The sequence below is a fragment of the Delphinapterus leucas genome, chromosome 6, assembly GCF_059928025.1.
Source record: "Delphinapterus leucas isolate spDelLeu-1000000601 "Yukka" chromosome 6, BTC_Dleu_Yukka2, whole genome shotgun sequence".
Classification (NCBI taxonomy): Eukaryota; Metazoa; Chordata; class Mammalia; order Artiodactyla; family Monodontidae; genus Delphinapterus; species Delphinapterus leucas.
In genome coordinates, this window is record NC_143134.1 from 55,356,380 (window position 1) to 55,371,009 (window position 14,630).

Genomic DNA, 14,630 nt, shown 5'->3' on the forward strand with positions numbered 1-14,630 from the left:
GAATTCCACCATTCTGCCTTCCAAGTCACTCATCCATTCTTCTGCCTCAGTTACTCTATTGATTCCTTCTAGTGTAGTTTTCATTTCCGTTATTGTATTGTTCATCTCTGTTTGCTTGTTCTTTAATTTTTCTAGGTCTTTGTTAAACATTTCTTGCATCTTCTCGATCTTTGCCTCCATTGTTTTTCCGGGGTCCTGGATCATCTTCACTATCATTATTCTGAATTCTTTTTCTGGAAGGTTGCCTATCTCCGCTTCATTTAGTTGTTTTTCGGGGTTTTATCTTGTTCCTTCATCTGGTACATAGCCCTCTGCCTTTTCATCTTGTCTATCTTTCTGTGAATGTGTTTTTTGTTCCACAGGCTGCAGGACTGTAGTTCTTCTTGCTTCTGCTGTCTGCCCTCTGGTGGATGAGGCTATCTAAGAGGCTTGTGTAGGTTTCCTGATGGGAGAGACTGGTGGTGGGTTGAGCTGGGTGTTGCTCTGGTGGGCACAGCTCGGTAAAACTTTAATCCGCTTGACTGCTGATGGGCGGGGCTGGGTTCCCTCCCTGTTGGTTGTTTGGCCTGAGGCAACCCAACACTGGAGCCTACCTGGGCTCTTTGGTGGAACTAATGGCAGACTCTGGGAGGGTTCACACCAAGGAGTGACAAACTGGATAATCTAGATGACATGGACTTCCCAGAACTTCTGCTGCCACTGTTCTTGTCCCCGCAGTGAGCCACAGCCCCCACCTCCACCCCGCCTCTGCAGGAGACCCTCCAACACTAGCAGGGAGGTCTGGTTCAGTCTCCCCTGGGTTCACTGCTCCTTCGCCTGGGTCCCGATGCACACACTAGTTTGTGTGTGCCCTCCAAGAGTGGAGTCTCTGTTTCCCCCAGTCCTGTTGAAGTCCTGCAAACAAATCCCACTAGACTTCAAAGCCTGATTCTCTAGGAATTCCTCCTCCCATTGCCGGACACCCATGTTGGGAAGCCTGACGTGGGGCTCATAACCTTCACTCCAGTGGGTGGATTTCTGTGGTATAAGTGTTGGCCAGTCTGTAAGTCACCCACCCATTAGTTATGGGATTTGATTTTGCTGTGATTGAGCCCCTCCTACTGTCTCATTGTGGCTTCTCCTTTGTCTTTGGATGTGGGGTATCTTTTCTGGTGAGTTCCAGTGTCTTCCTGTCAATGATTGTCCAGCAGCTAGTTGTGATTCTGGTGTTCTCACAAGAGGGAGTGAGAGCACGTCCTTCTACTCTGCCATCTTGGTTCAGCTCCTCCGTAGCAGTACTATTCACAATAGTCAAGAGCAACCCAAATGTCCATTGATGGAAAAATGGATAAACAAAATGTGATATATACACAGAATGGAACAGTATTCAACTTTAAAAAGAAAAGAAATCCTGTTATATGCTACATGTCCTCAACCTTGAGGACACTATGCTAAGTGAGATAAATCAGTCACAAAAAGACAAATACTATATGATTCCACTTATACCTGGCATCTAAAATAGTCAAATTAATAGATATAGAAAGTAGAATCGTGGTTACCATGGGTCAGGGAAGGGAAAAAGGGTAGGTATTATTGCTCAGTGGGTACAAAGTTTCAGTTTTGCAAGATGAAAAAGTTCTGGAGGTTAGTTTAACAATGATGTGAATATACTTAACACTATATAAATGTATACTTAAAAATGGTTATGATGGTAAATTTTATGTTATATGTTTTTTATAATTTAAAAACAGTTTTAAAAAAAGGAGAGACTTTTGGTTTCCAGTTCTGCATGTAAGGAGCTTGGAAGTTACCACTCTGGTATAAAAGTAAAAAGCTGAACAGATTGAAGAATCAACAACTCTTCTTGGATCCTTAAGAAAGGGAAGAACACAGGACAAACTGCTGCCTCCAAGACTAGAGAGACAGACAGATGAATACAAGGAGTCACGGCTTATCAGAGCAGAGACTCATGAGTGGATGCTGCAGGAACAGTGCTGGGGTAAGAAAATCTGAACTACAATTGATGCAATGCTGGAGGCTCTGTGTGGACAGATCTATGCCCACAAATTTGATAACCTAGATGAAATGAACCAATTCTTTGAAAGACACAATCTGCCAAAATTCATACAAGAAGATACAGACAATCTGAACAGAACTACATCTATTTAAAAACTGAATCAATAATTAATAACCTTCCAAAAGAGAAAGCAACAGGCCCAGATGGGTTCACTGGTGAACTCTACCAAACATTTAAAGAAGAAATTATACCAATTCTCTTTAATCTCTTTCAGAAGATAAAAGCAGAGGGAATACTACCTAACTCATTCCATGAGGATGGCATTACCCTAATAGCAAAACCAGACTAAGACATAAGAAAACTACAGATATTTCTTATGAACATAGATGCAAAAATCTTTAAGAAAATATTAGCAAATTAAATCCAACAATGTATAAAAAGAATTATACACCACAACCAAGTAAAACTTATCCCAGGTATGCAAGGCTGGTTCAACATTTGAAAATCAATTAATGTAATCTATCACATCAGTAGACTAAAGAAGAAAAATCATATGAATATATATCAATAAATGCAGAAAAAGCATTTGACAAAATCCAGCACCCATTCATGATAAAAACTCTCAGTAAACTAGAAATAGAGGGGAACTTCATCAACTGGATAAAGCATATCTATAAAAAAATAACCTTCATCAACTAGATAAAGCATATCTGTTTTAAAAAACAGCTAACATCATACTTATTGATGAAAAACTAGGATTAGGAACAAGGCAAGGATGTTTCTTCTCACCATGGCATTTCAATATTATATTGGAAGACCTAGCTTACACAATAAGACAAGAAAATTAAATAACAGATATACTGATTGGGAAGGAAGATGCAAGTAACTAAGATTAGAAATGAAAGTGATGACATTTCTATCAACCTTACAGAAATAAAAAGGATTATAAGAGAAAACTATGAAAAAGTTGTATGTAACAAATTGGATAATCTAGATGAAATGGACAAATTCCTAAAAACACACAAATTACCAAAACCGACTCAGGAACAAATAGAAAATATGAACAGACCTATAACAAGTAAAGAGACTGAATCAGTAATCAAAGACCTCCCAACAAAGAAAAGTTCAGAACCAGACGGTTTTCCTGGTGAATTCTACCAAACACTTAAAGAAGAACTAACACCAATCCTTCTCAGTTTCTTCCAAAAAACAGAAGAGGAGGGAATACTTCTTAGCTCATTCTATGGGACCAGCATTAGCCTGATACCAAAGCTAGATGAAGACAACACAATAAAAGAAAACTACAAACCACTCCTTGTTTCGTATATAGATGTGTAAATTCTCAACAAAACACTAGTAAACTGAATCCAAGGGCATATCAAAAGGACTATACATGATGACCACGCAGGATTTATCCCAGGAATAAAAGTTTTATACAACATAAGAAAATCAATCAATGCAATATATACCACATTAACATAATGAAGGGAGGAAAAACATATGATCATCTCAACTGACACAGAGAGCTTTTGATAAAATCCAACATTCTTTCATGACAAAAAAATACTCAGAAAATTAGGAATAGAATGGAATTATCTTAATATGATAAAGCGCACTTGTGAAAAAACCCACAGTGAAAATCATATTCAATGGTGCAAGACTGTAATCTTTTCCTCTACAATCAGGAACAAGACAAGGATGCTCACTGTCACCACTTTGTATTGGATGTTCTAGCCAGAGCCATTAGGCAAGAAAAAGAAATAAAAGGCATCCAGATTGGAAAGGAAAAAGTAAAGCTATCTCTATTTGCAGATGACATGATCCTATACACAGAAAAAGAGAAGTTAGTAAAGTTACAGGGTATAAGATCAACAAGCAAAAATTAGTTGTGTTTCCATATCCCAGCAATGAATAATCTGAAAAGGAAATTAAGAAACAATTCCACATGCAATAGTACTCAAAAGAATAAAATATCAGGAAATAAATTTAACCAAGGTAAAAGACACACACACTGCAAGTACAAAACATTGCTGAAGGAAGTAAAAGAAAATCTAGATAAATGGAAAGACATCTTGAGTTCATGGATTGGAATATTTAATATTGTTAAGATGATACTACTCAAAGCTATCTACAGATTCAACACAATATCTATCAAAATTTCAACAACCTTTTTTGAAGAAATGGAAAAGTTGATTCTCTAATTTATATGAAATTGCAAGGGGGCCCAAATAGTCAAAACAATCTTGAAAAAGGAAAATTTAAAGGACTCACACATACCAATTTCAAAACTTACTACAGAGCTACAATAATCAAAACAGTGTGGTACTGGCAAATATAAGGATAGACATATAACAAATGGAATAGAATTGGGAGGCCAGAAATAAACCCAAACATTTATGGCCAATTGATTTTTGACAAGGGTCCTAAGACCACTCAATAGGAGAAAGAAGGGTCTCTTCAACAAATGGTGCTGGGACAACTAGGTATCCAGGTGTAAATAATGAAGCTGGATCCCTACCTAACACCACATACAAAACTTAACTTAAAATGGGTCAATGACAATATAAGAATTAAACTGTAAAACTCTTAGAAGAAAACATAGAGGTAAGTCTTCATGACCTTTGATTTGGCAATGGATTCTTAGGTATGACCAAAAATATGAGCAACAAAAGGAAAAAAGATGAATTGGACTTTGTCAGTGTTAAAAACTTGTGTGTCCAAGGATATTATCAACAAATTGATAAGACAACCTAGAGAATGCAATAAAATATTTGCAAATTGTATATATGATAAGGGTCCAGTATCCAGAATACACAAATAATTCTTACAGTTCGACAACAAAAAGACAATCTAATTTTTAAAATGATCAAAGGACTTGAACAGATAATTCTCTGAAGAAGATATACCAACAAATAGTTGAAGATGCTTAACCTCATTAGTCATTAGGGAAACACAAATCAAAACCAAGTGATCACTTCACATTCAATAGGATGATGATAATAATAATAATGGAGAAAGAACAAATGTTGGCAAGGATGTGGAGGAATTGGAACCCTCATACATTGCTAGTGGGAATATAAAATGGTGCAGCCACCGTGGAAAAACAGTTTGGCAGTTCCTCAAAAAATTATATGGAATTACTATATGACCGAGCAATTCCACCCCTAGATACATACCCAAAAGAATTGAAAACTGGTATTCAAACAAAAACTTGTACACAAATCTCCATAGCAGCACCACTCATAATGGCCAAAAGGTAGAAACAACCCAAATGCCCATGAACTGACGAATGGATAAATAAAATGCATATCCGTGCACTGGAATCTTATTCAGTCATAAAAAAGGAACTAAATATTGATACTTGCCACAACATGGATGAACGCTGACAACATTATGCTAAGCGAAAGAAGCCCATCACAAAAGGCCATATGGCATATGATGCCATTTAAATGAAATATGCAGAATAGGCAAATCCACAGAGACAGAAAGCAGATTTTGGCTGTTAGGGGCTGGGGGAAATGGGGGAATGGAAGCAACTGCTCAGGGAGTACAAGGTTTCCGTTTGGGGTGATGAAAATGTTCTGGAACTAGACAGTGGCCTAATATTGTGAATGTACTAAACGCCACTGAATTGTACACTTTAAAATGGTTAAAATGATAAATTTTATGTTATGTGTATTTTACCACACACACACAGACACACACACACTCAAACACACAAGCACAAGAAGAAGAGAAAGGGATGAAGCAGTCTTTGATGAGAAAAACAGAATCCATGGAAGAGATCGATACAGTGCAGCCCTGGGCAGGTAGACAGAAAGCAAGATAAAGTCTTGATGCCTGGTATCTTTCTGCTCCTGATACTCTGAGGGTTGAGAATAGTTTCTGTCCTTAGATTTCTGGGAAACCTATGAATCCTTGCAGTAAATACTGAGTCACTTGAAGCGAGTCATTGTTTTCTGTAATAAAAAGCACCCTAACATAATTGCTATCACTGCCTAAGCTCATTTACTCATAATTTCACAGACTACTTATGCGCTGATGACTAGTAAACCCATACTTCTAATGCAGGCCTTTCTCTGGTGTTTCTACAGCTATCTCAGAATCAGCATATTTTCTTAGGTAGCCACCAACAAACCTACCTCTGTACCTTTGCCTCTGCCAACTTGGGAAAGTATAATAAAACTAGTTGTGTGCCTTCCAGTGCTGTTTCTCTCCCCTCCAACCAACACTTTTTTGCTTTTTGAAAATGTTAAAAGCTCAACACACCTGCCACTCTTCTATGCTGTGTTACCAGTAACTGAAGCTTTATTTCTATTCCACCTTGTGATGTAGTACTAGGATTATAGGAAATATTATCAGGGAGTTAACCATTGCTATTACAAGTAGAAGAATCTCTGACCAAAAAAGTAAATATATTCTTAAACACATTCATTTATTCAACTGAGTATCTATTAGCTACCAGACAGTGGAGACAGTGTTGAACAGGCAGAAGAGGTCACCATGCTCAAGGAGCTTGTACTCTAGTGACAGGACAAACAGACAAGGAAAAATCAGGTGTGATAAAAATAAAAATGCTATGATAGGAATTAACTGGTTGGGTATTCACATAACTCTATACTGATTATCCACATGTGGCAGCTGTCCACACACAAAGTTGGCTGCAAACTGGAGTCTTTGATTTCACAAAACAACGACAACAAAATTTAAGCTGCTCTTGGGGGGCCTTTTGGCTCACGATTCATAAAAATAGCCTAATGAACTGGCAGATAGTATAGTAAATATCTGGACATAGAATTACTCTTCACTGGGCTTCCCTGGTGGTGCGGTGGTTAAGAATCCGCCTGCCAATGCAGGGACGCGGGTTCGAACCCTGGTCCGGGACGATCCCACATGCAACGGAGCAACTAAGCCTGTGCACCACAACTACTGAGCCTGCGCTCTAGAGCTCATGAGCCACAACTACTGAAGCCTGTGTGCCTAGAGCTCGGGCTCCGCAACAAGAGAAGCTCCTACAATGAGAAGCCCTCACACTGCAATGAAGACCCAACACAGCCAAAAATAAATAAATAAATTTATAAAAATAATGTTCTATATTCTAGAAATGCCATTACCAGGTAGGAAAAGCTTATTATTCTAAAAAAAAGAAAAAAAAAAAAGAATTACTCTTCACTCCTAGTAAGGACATAAATTCAATTCTATATTGTAAATCTTTAATTCATAAGCAGATTTCTGTTAAATTTTTTTCTCAGATCGTTTTTAAAACTATATAAAATTATATTCCAGGTCCTTCTATAGAATTCACTACAGAAAACTTGCAGTTTCCAGAGGATCTAGAGAATCAGAAAAGACATTCAACCTGTCCTCTAATACCAGGACCCAACGTAAAATATGGCCATTTTCTAGATCTTTTATTGCTTAGACAACAAGCTCTCTCTTGACAGGACAACAGAACTTTCACCAGTAACTGCACTTTACTATCTAAACACTTTACATGTTGCTTCCATACTCTTTAGAACTGACCTAATTAATATACAAGCAAGTGTCAGAAACAAGGAGAACTTGTAAAATGGAGCACAGGGGCAAAAATCAAGTAAGTGCTATAATGCAATACATTTCCCACTTTTTAAAAAAGCAGAGAATCAGTATGGACTAGCATAGCTAGAATCACACAAAATTTTCCACTATATTTGCAGGGAACTAATTCTGAAACTAACTGGAATGAAAGAAATTATAGCAGCTGTTAGGAATGGAGAAAATACCTGGTAGTTCTAAGCATTTGCGGGGAGGTATGGAGAGAGAGGGAGTCCCAAAATGGGAGAACAGAGTCACATGGTTCCCTCCCCAGAGATCTTTAGCACTGGACACAAGAATCCAAATCTAGGCTATGGGAATGATCAGTTCCCTTATTACAGTGCTCTATCTTTCACCCAAGTGCCTTAGACAAAAAGAAATACTGGAATGCTTTATAGGCAATGGATTTGGAACTGAGAAGACCTAACAGTACTTGTTAAAAGGATCCAGATGTCTTAAAATCCGGTACAAAGTTGCTTTAAATCCCTCATCCAGTTGACAGCCTCAAAGAACCCTGATATAAATGGCATATCCGAACATAATGCATTACAACAGGACCCATTATCACACATACTCTGGCTACAAAAAGGATCAGATCTCAATGCCACAATGCACATGTGTAATTCCTATAGGAAAAGTCTGGTAAAAAGTAGGCTAACAGCCACTGGTGTGTCTGTTCCCCATCACCAGCATGTCGCTTGTACGGTGTGGATATGTCTTTACCTTCTCCATCATTAGCGTTGTTTAGAAGCAATATATGTATATACACATATATAATATATATATTATATGATTACACACACATATATATATATGTTTAAAGTGGTAGATCAACAAATACTTGAAAACTATTACATGCCAAGTACTCTGTACTAAGCATTTAGGATAAAACCCACATGTTCTTCCTGCCTTTGAGGAAATTACAGTCTAATGGGAAAGACAGACATTAAACAAAGAATCACAAATAATTAAGCAAATAATTTCACATATGTAAAGTACTATGAAAAACATAAAGTATCACATAAGAAATCTACAGTAATCTGGGAACATCAGGGAATCCTGTCTTATCCTCCACTGACGAAAGGATGTTTAAAACAAGATGGAAAGGATGAGTCGAATTTTTCTAGACAAAGTCCTTAGAAAACACAGGTAGACATAATGACAGCATGACATATTTTGAGAGATTAACAGATGCTTAGCTCCTTGCCAGAAACCACTCTATAATCAAGACAGCTGTTGAAAACAGTTGATGATTCCAATATGTCAGTCAGATACTAAGAGTTGGTAGGATGTTCTTTCTTAGGACCAAGTACTTCAATATCATCCAGTGTTATCAGAAACAAAAACATCCCTGAGCCCCTTAGCACCAGGAAGGCTGCCAAGCAGGGTGGCTGCTCAGTGGAGATCAGGACCTGGGAGAGAGGAAGGCAGCTTTAGCAGGACTGTGGCAAATACATTGAGAATAACGGGAGTCAGGTTTCTTAAAGTCAGAGAAGAAAGTTACAGATGAGAAGAAGGAAATGCAGAAGGAAGCCTGTGATGTTGAATTGGAGATATTGGTGTGAACTCAAGTTTTTCAATATATATTGCTAGATATAAGAATAAATATAGACAATATGTGAAAGAGAAAGAGGAGAGGGAGGGAGGGAGGGAGGGAGGGAGGGAGAGAGGGAAAGGAGAGAAAGAGAGCATTTCCTAACTGTCCACTGAAAGGGCCTAGGAGCAGTGATTAGCACAGTAGCAATGCAGTAATTTGTACCCAAGACCTTGGCTTCTAAATATCTTTCTCCACGAGAAGAAACTTGAGTTACCTGGCTATTACAAGGCTGAGGATAACACAAGATGAACCTAGAACATCTTTGTGTGCCACAAAGAAAAGGAGGTACTCAAAGAATGATACGGTTATCTCAAAAGGACACAAGAGTCAACTTAAAGAGGCTCTTACTGATCTGGTCTGGAACAATTTGAGGATCAAAATAATGAATAAATGAATAATAAATAATTGAATAATAGGAGTTCAGCAGTCCATATTCAAAGAAAGAAAGGAAGGAAGAAAGAAAAAGAAAGGAAGCAAGGAAAGAAGGAAGGATGGAAGAGGGAGGGAGGGAAGGAGGCAGCTTTTCCTTTCAGAAGAAAGCCTACCAAAAAGTGTAAATGGGATAATGGAATTTTAAGAATCACCTATTGGCAATCATCGGAGTAATAACTCAGTCAAGAAAACATTAATGGGTACCCAAACTAATGGGTGAAAGTAGGATGAAAATGGGATATTCATAAAGTCTCAAAATATCTCCACATAAACTATTTCTTGATGATAAAAGGAAAGGAGGAACTTTAATGAGGAGACACCTGGAAGAGATCACCTTATCCAAGTGATCAAAGTTAGCATCACTTTGGTGGAGGAAGACAGACATCGTGTACCACCCGAAGGGATGCAGTGAGCAGAGCAGGCCTCCATGGCTGTAACATTCTTGCCAAAGGTGACTGACCTCTCATGTGAGGAACACCAGGCAAACCCAAACAGAAAAGTGCTCTGTAAAACAACTGGCTTCCAATCCTAAAACATGTTAAAGTCATGAAAGACAGAACAACCGAGGCAATGTTCCAGACTGAAGGGGACCAAAGAGATGACAAGTGTGACATTCTGGATTAAATTCTTGTTGGCTTTTGGGCTGTCAGGGAAACTTGAAGAGGGTCTCTGGGTGAAAGGAATATAGAAATGATCTGGCTGTTTTCACTTTTTGGTAAGTTTTAAATTATTTTAAAATAAAAAGTAAAATAAATTTTAAAGCACATCTAACATTTAATAAAAAAAAAAAAGAAACGGCATCTCAAATAGTAAATACATACAAAAATGTTCATTCCTTCTGACAATGAATGCAAATTAAAGTAGTCTTAAAGTATCATTTTAACCTGCTTGGCTTTTATTGTAGTCATTTGTTTTATCTATCTGATGGTTTGCTTTGTAATATGATAACTAGAAAGGGTTTATTCTTTATTTGTTTCCTAAGCACTGTTACATAAAGTGAAGCTGTGAGAAAAGTGTGGAACAGATTCTCGTTCAGAGCCCCCAGAAAGAACCCACCCTACCAACGCCTTGACTTCTGACTTCTTGCCTCCTGAACTGAAGGTTTCCCCTGCCTGTGGCAGACACCAGAGAGTCACCACCAGGGATGCAAAAAAGGACACAGGCAGAAAGACACAGAGAATTCCCAACCTGAGCTTCCTCAAGTGCCTTCACTTCCATTGCTGTTCTTGCCTGATCGGAAGTTGTGCCAGTGTGCCTTCCTTTCCTCTCCTTGCCAACACCTTTGACTATCCCGGCACCCAGAGCTGCATTCACTGTGATTGAAGGTCCATGTTTTATATTCTGTCTTCACAACGAGCTCGTCAGCCTGAGGATGGCTCATAAACTCATAATCCTTACAAAAAACTCTAGAAAGAAGATTCAATTATTTTCTCCACTTTACAGAAGCAATTGAGGATTACAGACTTAAGTAGCTTGCCTGAAGTGACATAGCCAGCAGGCAGTATAAGTGGGGTATGAACCCAGGCAGTCTGGCTCCCACGCTTTTAACCTCTATGATATGTTGCTGTACTATGATACTCAGACAGGGCCAAGGTACTGAAATCTGCTACAGTCCTTTTGAAGAGCAGTGAGGCCATGCCATCTCTGTAGTCATCAAATCCTCAGACTCTTGGCCACTAATAAATTGCTGACAGTTTATCCTAAGGAAAGCTATATGCACAAGGATGTTCTCTATAATGGAAACATTTTAAATGATCTATAGGGAAATGGGTCAGTTATGATTCATCGACTTGACAGAACATTCTACAGTCAGTCATTATCATTATTAATGATAATGGTAATCATTTTTAATGATAATTATGGAGATATATGGAAAACAGGGAAATGTTTACAATATAATATTAAGTTAAAAAATACAAAGTTTATGTATACTGGTAAATATGTAAACATTGTGTGTGCATAACAGGAACAAATTAAAAAATAAAATTTTTAAATGATAATAGCTGTTAGAAAGTCATGGGATAATTGGTGACTTTTTTCCTTTCAAATATTTTTATGATGTTTACAACAAAAAATAGAAATTAAATACTCCCCAAACATATCATATTAAAACCTGTCTAGAAAGTGATGCAAGGATTCTTTTCATGCTTCCTCAACCCTTCTTTTCAGGGGATGAGTGGTGATTATGTCCATTTACATGGAAACTTGTTAAATTTTTAAAAAAGACAATAATATACATTTTATGATTCAATATAATATAACACACACACATCTAGAGGACATACACTGGAATATCTACTGAGGCTATCTCTAGGTGGTGAGATTAAGAGGATTCTTTCTTCTTCTTCATACCATTTTTGAACTTAGTGTTATACACATGTATTCATTTCTAATAACTTTTTAAAAAGAATTGTATAGGTAAACTATTACCAAACTAAAATACTTTAAAGTAACATACTTCTGGTAACCAACTCCATAGTTTCATCAGAAAAATAGGACAGCTTTCTCATATCATTTATTCTATATTCTGCTCTCTTGGCTAGACTCATCAACAATTATATCTCATGCTAGTAATCCAAAAATGATCAACTGAGAATCTACCTATCGATAGTATATGTACAAGCCCAACGCTTATACACTCAAATCGCTGACCAATGAATCCATATCGAGAAGGAAATGCCATTCATACTGACTTTCTTACAAGGATTTAAATATACTTTCTGTGAATTAATACTTCTTATTGTAAACTTTAAAGCCTAATAGAAAAATTAAAGCTTAGAAAGTCACATTCCCCAGCAAGAGAATGATAAGAAAAATAATCCTAAATGATTAGGTAGAAATACCTAAATGTTATCACCAAAAATAAATGATTATTTTTATTAAGTACTTTTAATACATTTTAAGTGTTTTGTTTAAAAAGTAGGTAAAATCTTGATGAAATCTGAATATGCCATGAGGTTGAGAAAAAAACAAAGATCAGAAATCAGGAAAAAGAATAAATGTACAGAAAAGAAGCAAAAATAAGAGTCAAAATTTAGAGGCCCTTAAGATAAAAAATAATTCCATGATAGGCGGAATTAGATTATAAGCAAATTTTAAGCATAGCACAGCCAAGAAATGTCCATAGAATAGATTATGATGATGACAAGGGTTAAGGAATATTATATCTGCTAGAAGGTGGGGCTATTAGGGAAGAAGAGAAAATGTTATAGGGTATAGCAAAAAAACAGTTATATTCAAAACTATTAACTGCAGTCTTAAAATTGGAAGGAATTTTATCTGTTTGGCATGGTTTTAAAATGTAGGCCTGTATGAAGGAATAGATGCTATGAACATATGGTATGTTCTGTTGTATGAGTACTAAAGTGAGTATCTAGAATGAGAAAAGCCCTAAACATTTGAAGCAGATTAATATATTCACTATCTCAAATCTGATTGGCTAAAACTGAGATCATGACATCCAGTCTCAACCTGGCATATGTGTGAATCAGGGATAACTCATCACATTTTTCTTCCTCTTGTGAGTTACTAAATGGCATACAGAGGCAACGAAGCCATGCTATCCCTAAAGTTTTCTCTCTTCTGCCTATGCCAAGCATGATTTTTATCCTCTCAAGCCATTTCTTCCTCTAAAGAGCTCACCAAAGTTGTCATCCTTCCTATCAGCAGCGCCACTGGGCTCTGATGAGTGACACCCAGACATTTAAACTCAAAAGCTGCTTCAGAAGGGAGTTATTACAATTCAAATGAGCTGGGCATATTGAAGAAGAAAACACTTGTTTGCATGCACACCTCCGCATTTGGCCATCCCATTTAGACCCATAGAGCAGGGTCTGGTTTTGTTTTTGTAAATGGGCTTCCGAGGCGGAGGTCAGCCTCCCACGGCCTCCACTCCTCTGGGGTCATCATTAGTAATGGGTAAGGCTGAATGGATTTTCCTCTGAATCTAGTCAGTAAACCTGACAAGAAGGCAGCCCTCTCCCACAACCTGAGAATGCCAAAAATGTGACTGGTAATATGGCATTTTTAAAATATTTCATTTATTTGTCTTAAAATAGCTTTAATAGTAAGATTTTACATAATGTTTCTGATGTCAATTTCACCTGATTTTTCAGTTTTAGAACAGAATACTTCCTGTTGTACCATGACTGCATAATCATAAAAATATTACATTTAACAAAATTTTCCACAAGATTCAGAGAAAATTCATTTCTGTTAAGAAATATGAATCTAGGGAGCCAAATGACATTTTAGTCACTAGAAAAGAAAAAGAGTATGTCTTTCATTTGGTCTTAAGAGTTTTATATTTCATGGAAATATCTCACGCTATCATCATTTAAAAATTTTATAAGATACCAGTGAGCAAACTAACAAAAAATAGAGCAAAAATATATGTTCCTAGAATTATTCTAGGCATGGAAATTTTAGATGTTCCTTTAGTAAGAATTCAATTTCCTCCTAATGGAGACATCTCTGTACTTTAAAAACACTTAATTTATGGCAATATAAACAATTAACTCCACATTATATATATGACATGTTCATATATAAACATATCTTGTACAACCATGACATAACCTTATACCAATTTTTACTGAGGATATGTAAAAGCAAATTATGCTAAGTCGCGACCTGAGGATAATATTATGCACAATTTCTAGAACTGCAGAAACTAAGGGAATTCATGTCCAACCTATGAAAGTAGTTTACAATCTGGAAGCTCCAGGGATTTCTGTACCCAGTGGAAACTTAGACAACGGACATGACTTTTAATGTCCCTTCCAATGGTGAGATTTTATCCTTCCATGACCTTCATTAATCAATGACTTCAGACGTCTCCAGATGTCTTCATTTTAATTGGTTTAAAAACTTTTTTTCCCCTAAAACTGGGATGGTCTTGTTGTAATACAGGCACTGATTTTGCCCAGACTGACACAGCCAACCCAACGAAGAATGAAACTAGCACACATCAGTGAAAGAATATTACATAAAACTGGTTCCTGAGCCATGACATGCTCATTTCGGATCCAT

At 37.1% G+C, this 14,630-nt stretch overlaps 1 protein-coding gene across 11 annotated transcripts in view; it reads right to left on the reverse strand.

Moving 5' to 3' along the window:
- The window catches only part of FOCAD (focadhesin), a 322,109-nt gene that overhangs the window by 28,190 nt on the left and 279,289 nt on the right, over positions 1-14,630 (reverse strand). The gene's annotated exons all lie outside the window — the stretch shown is intronic.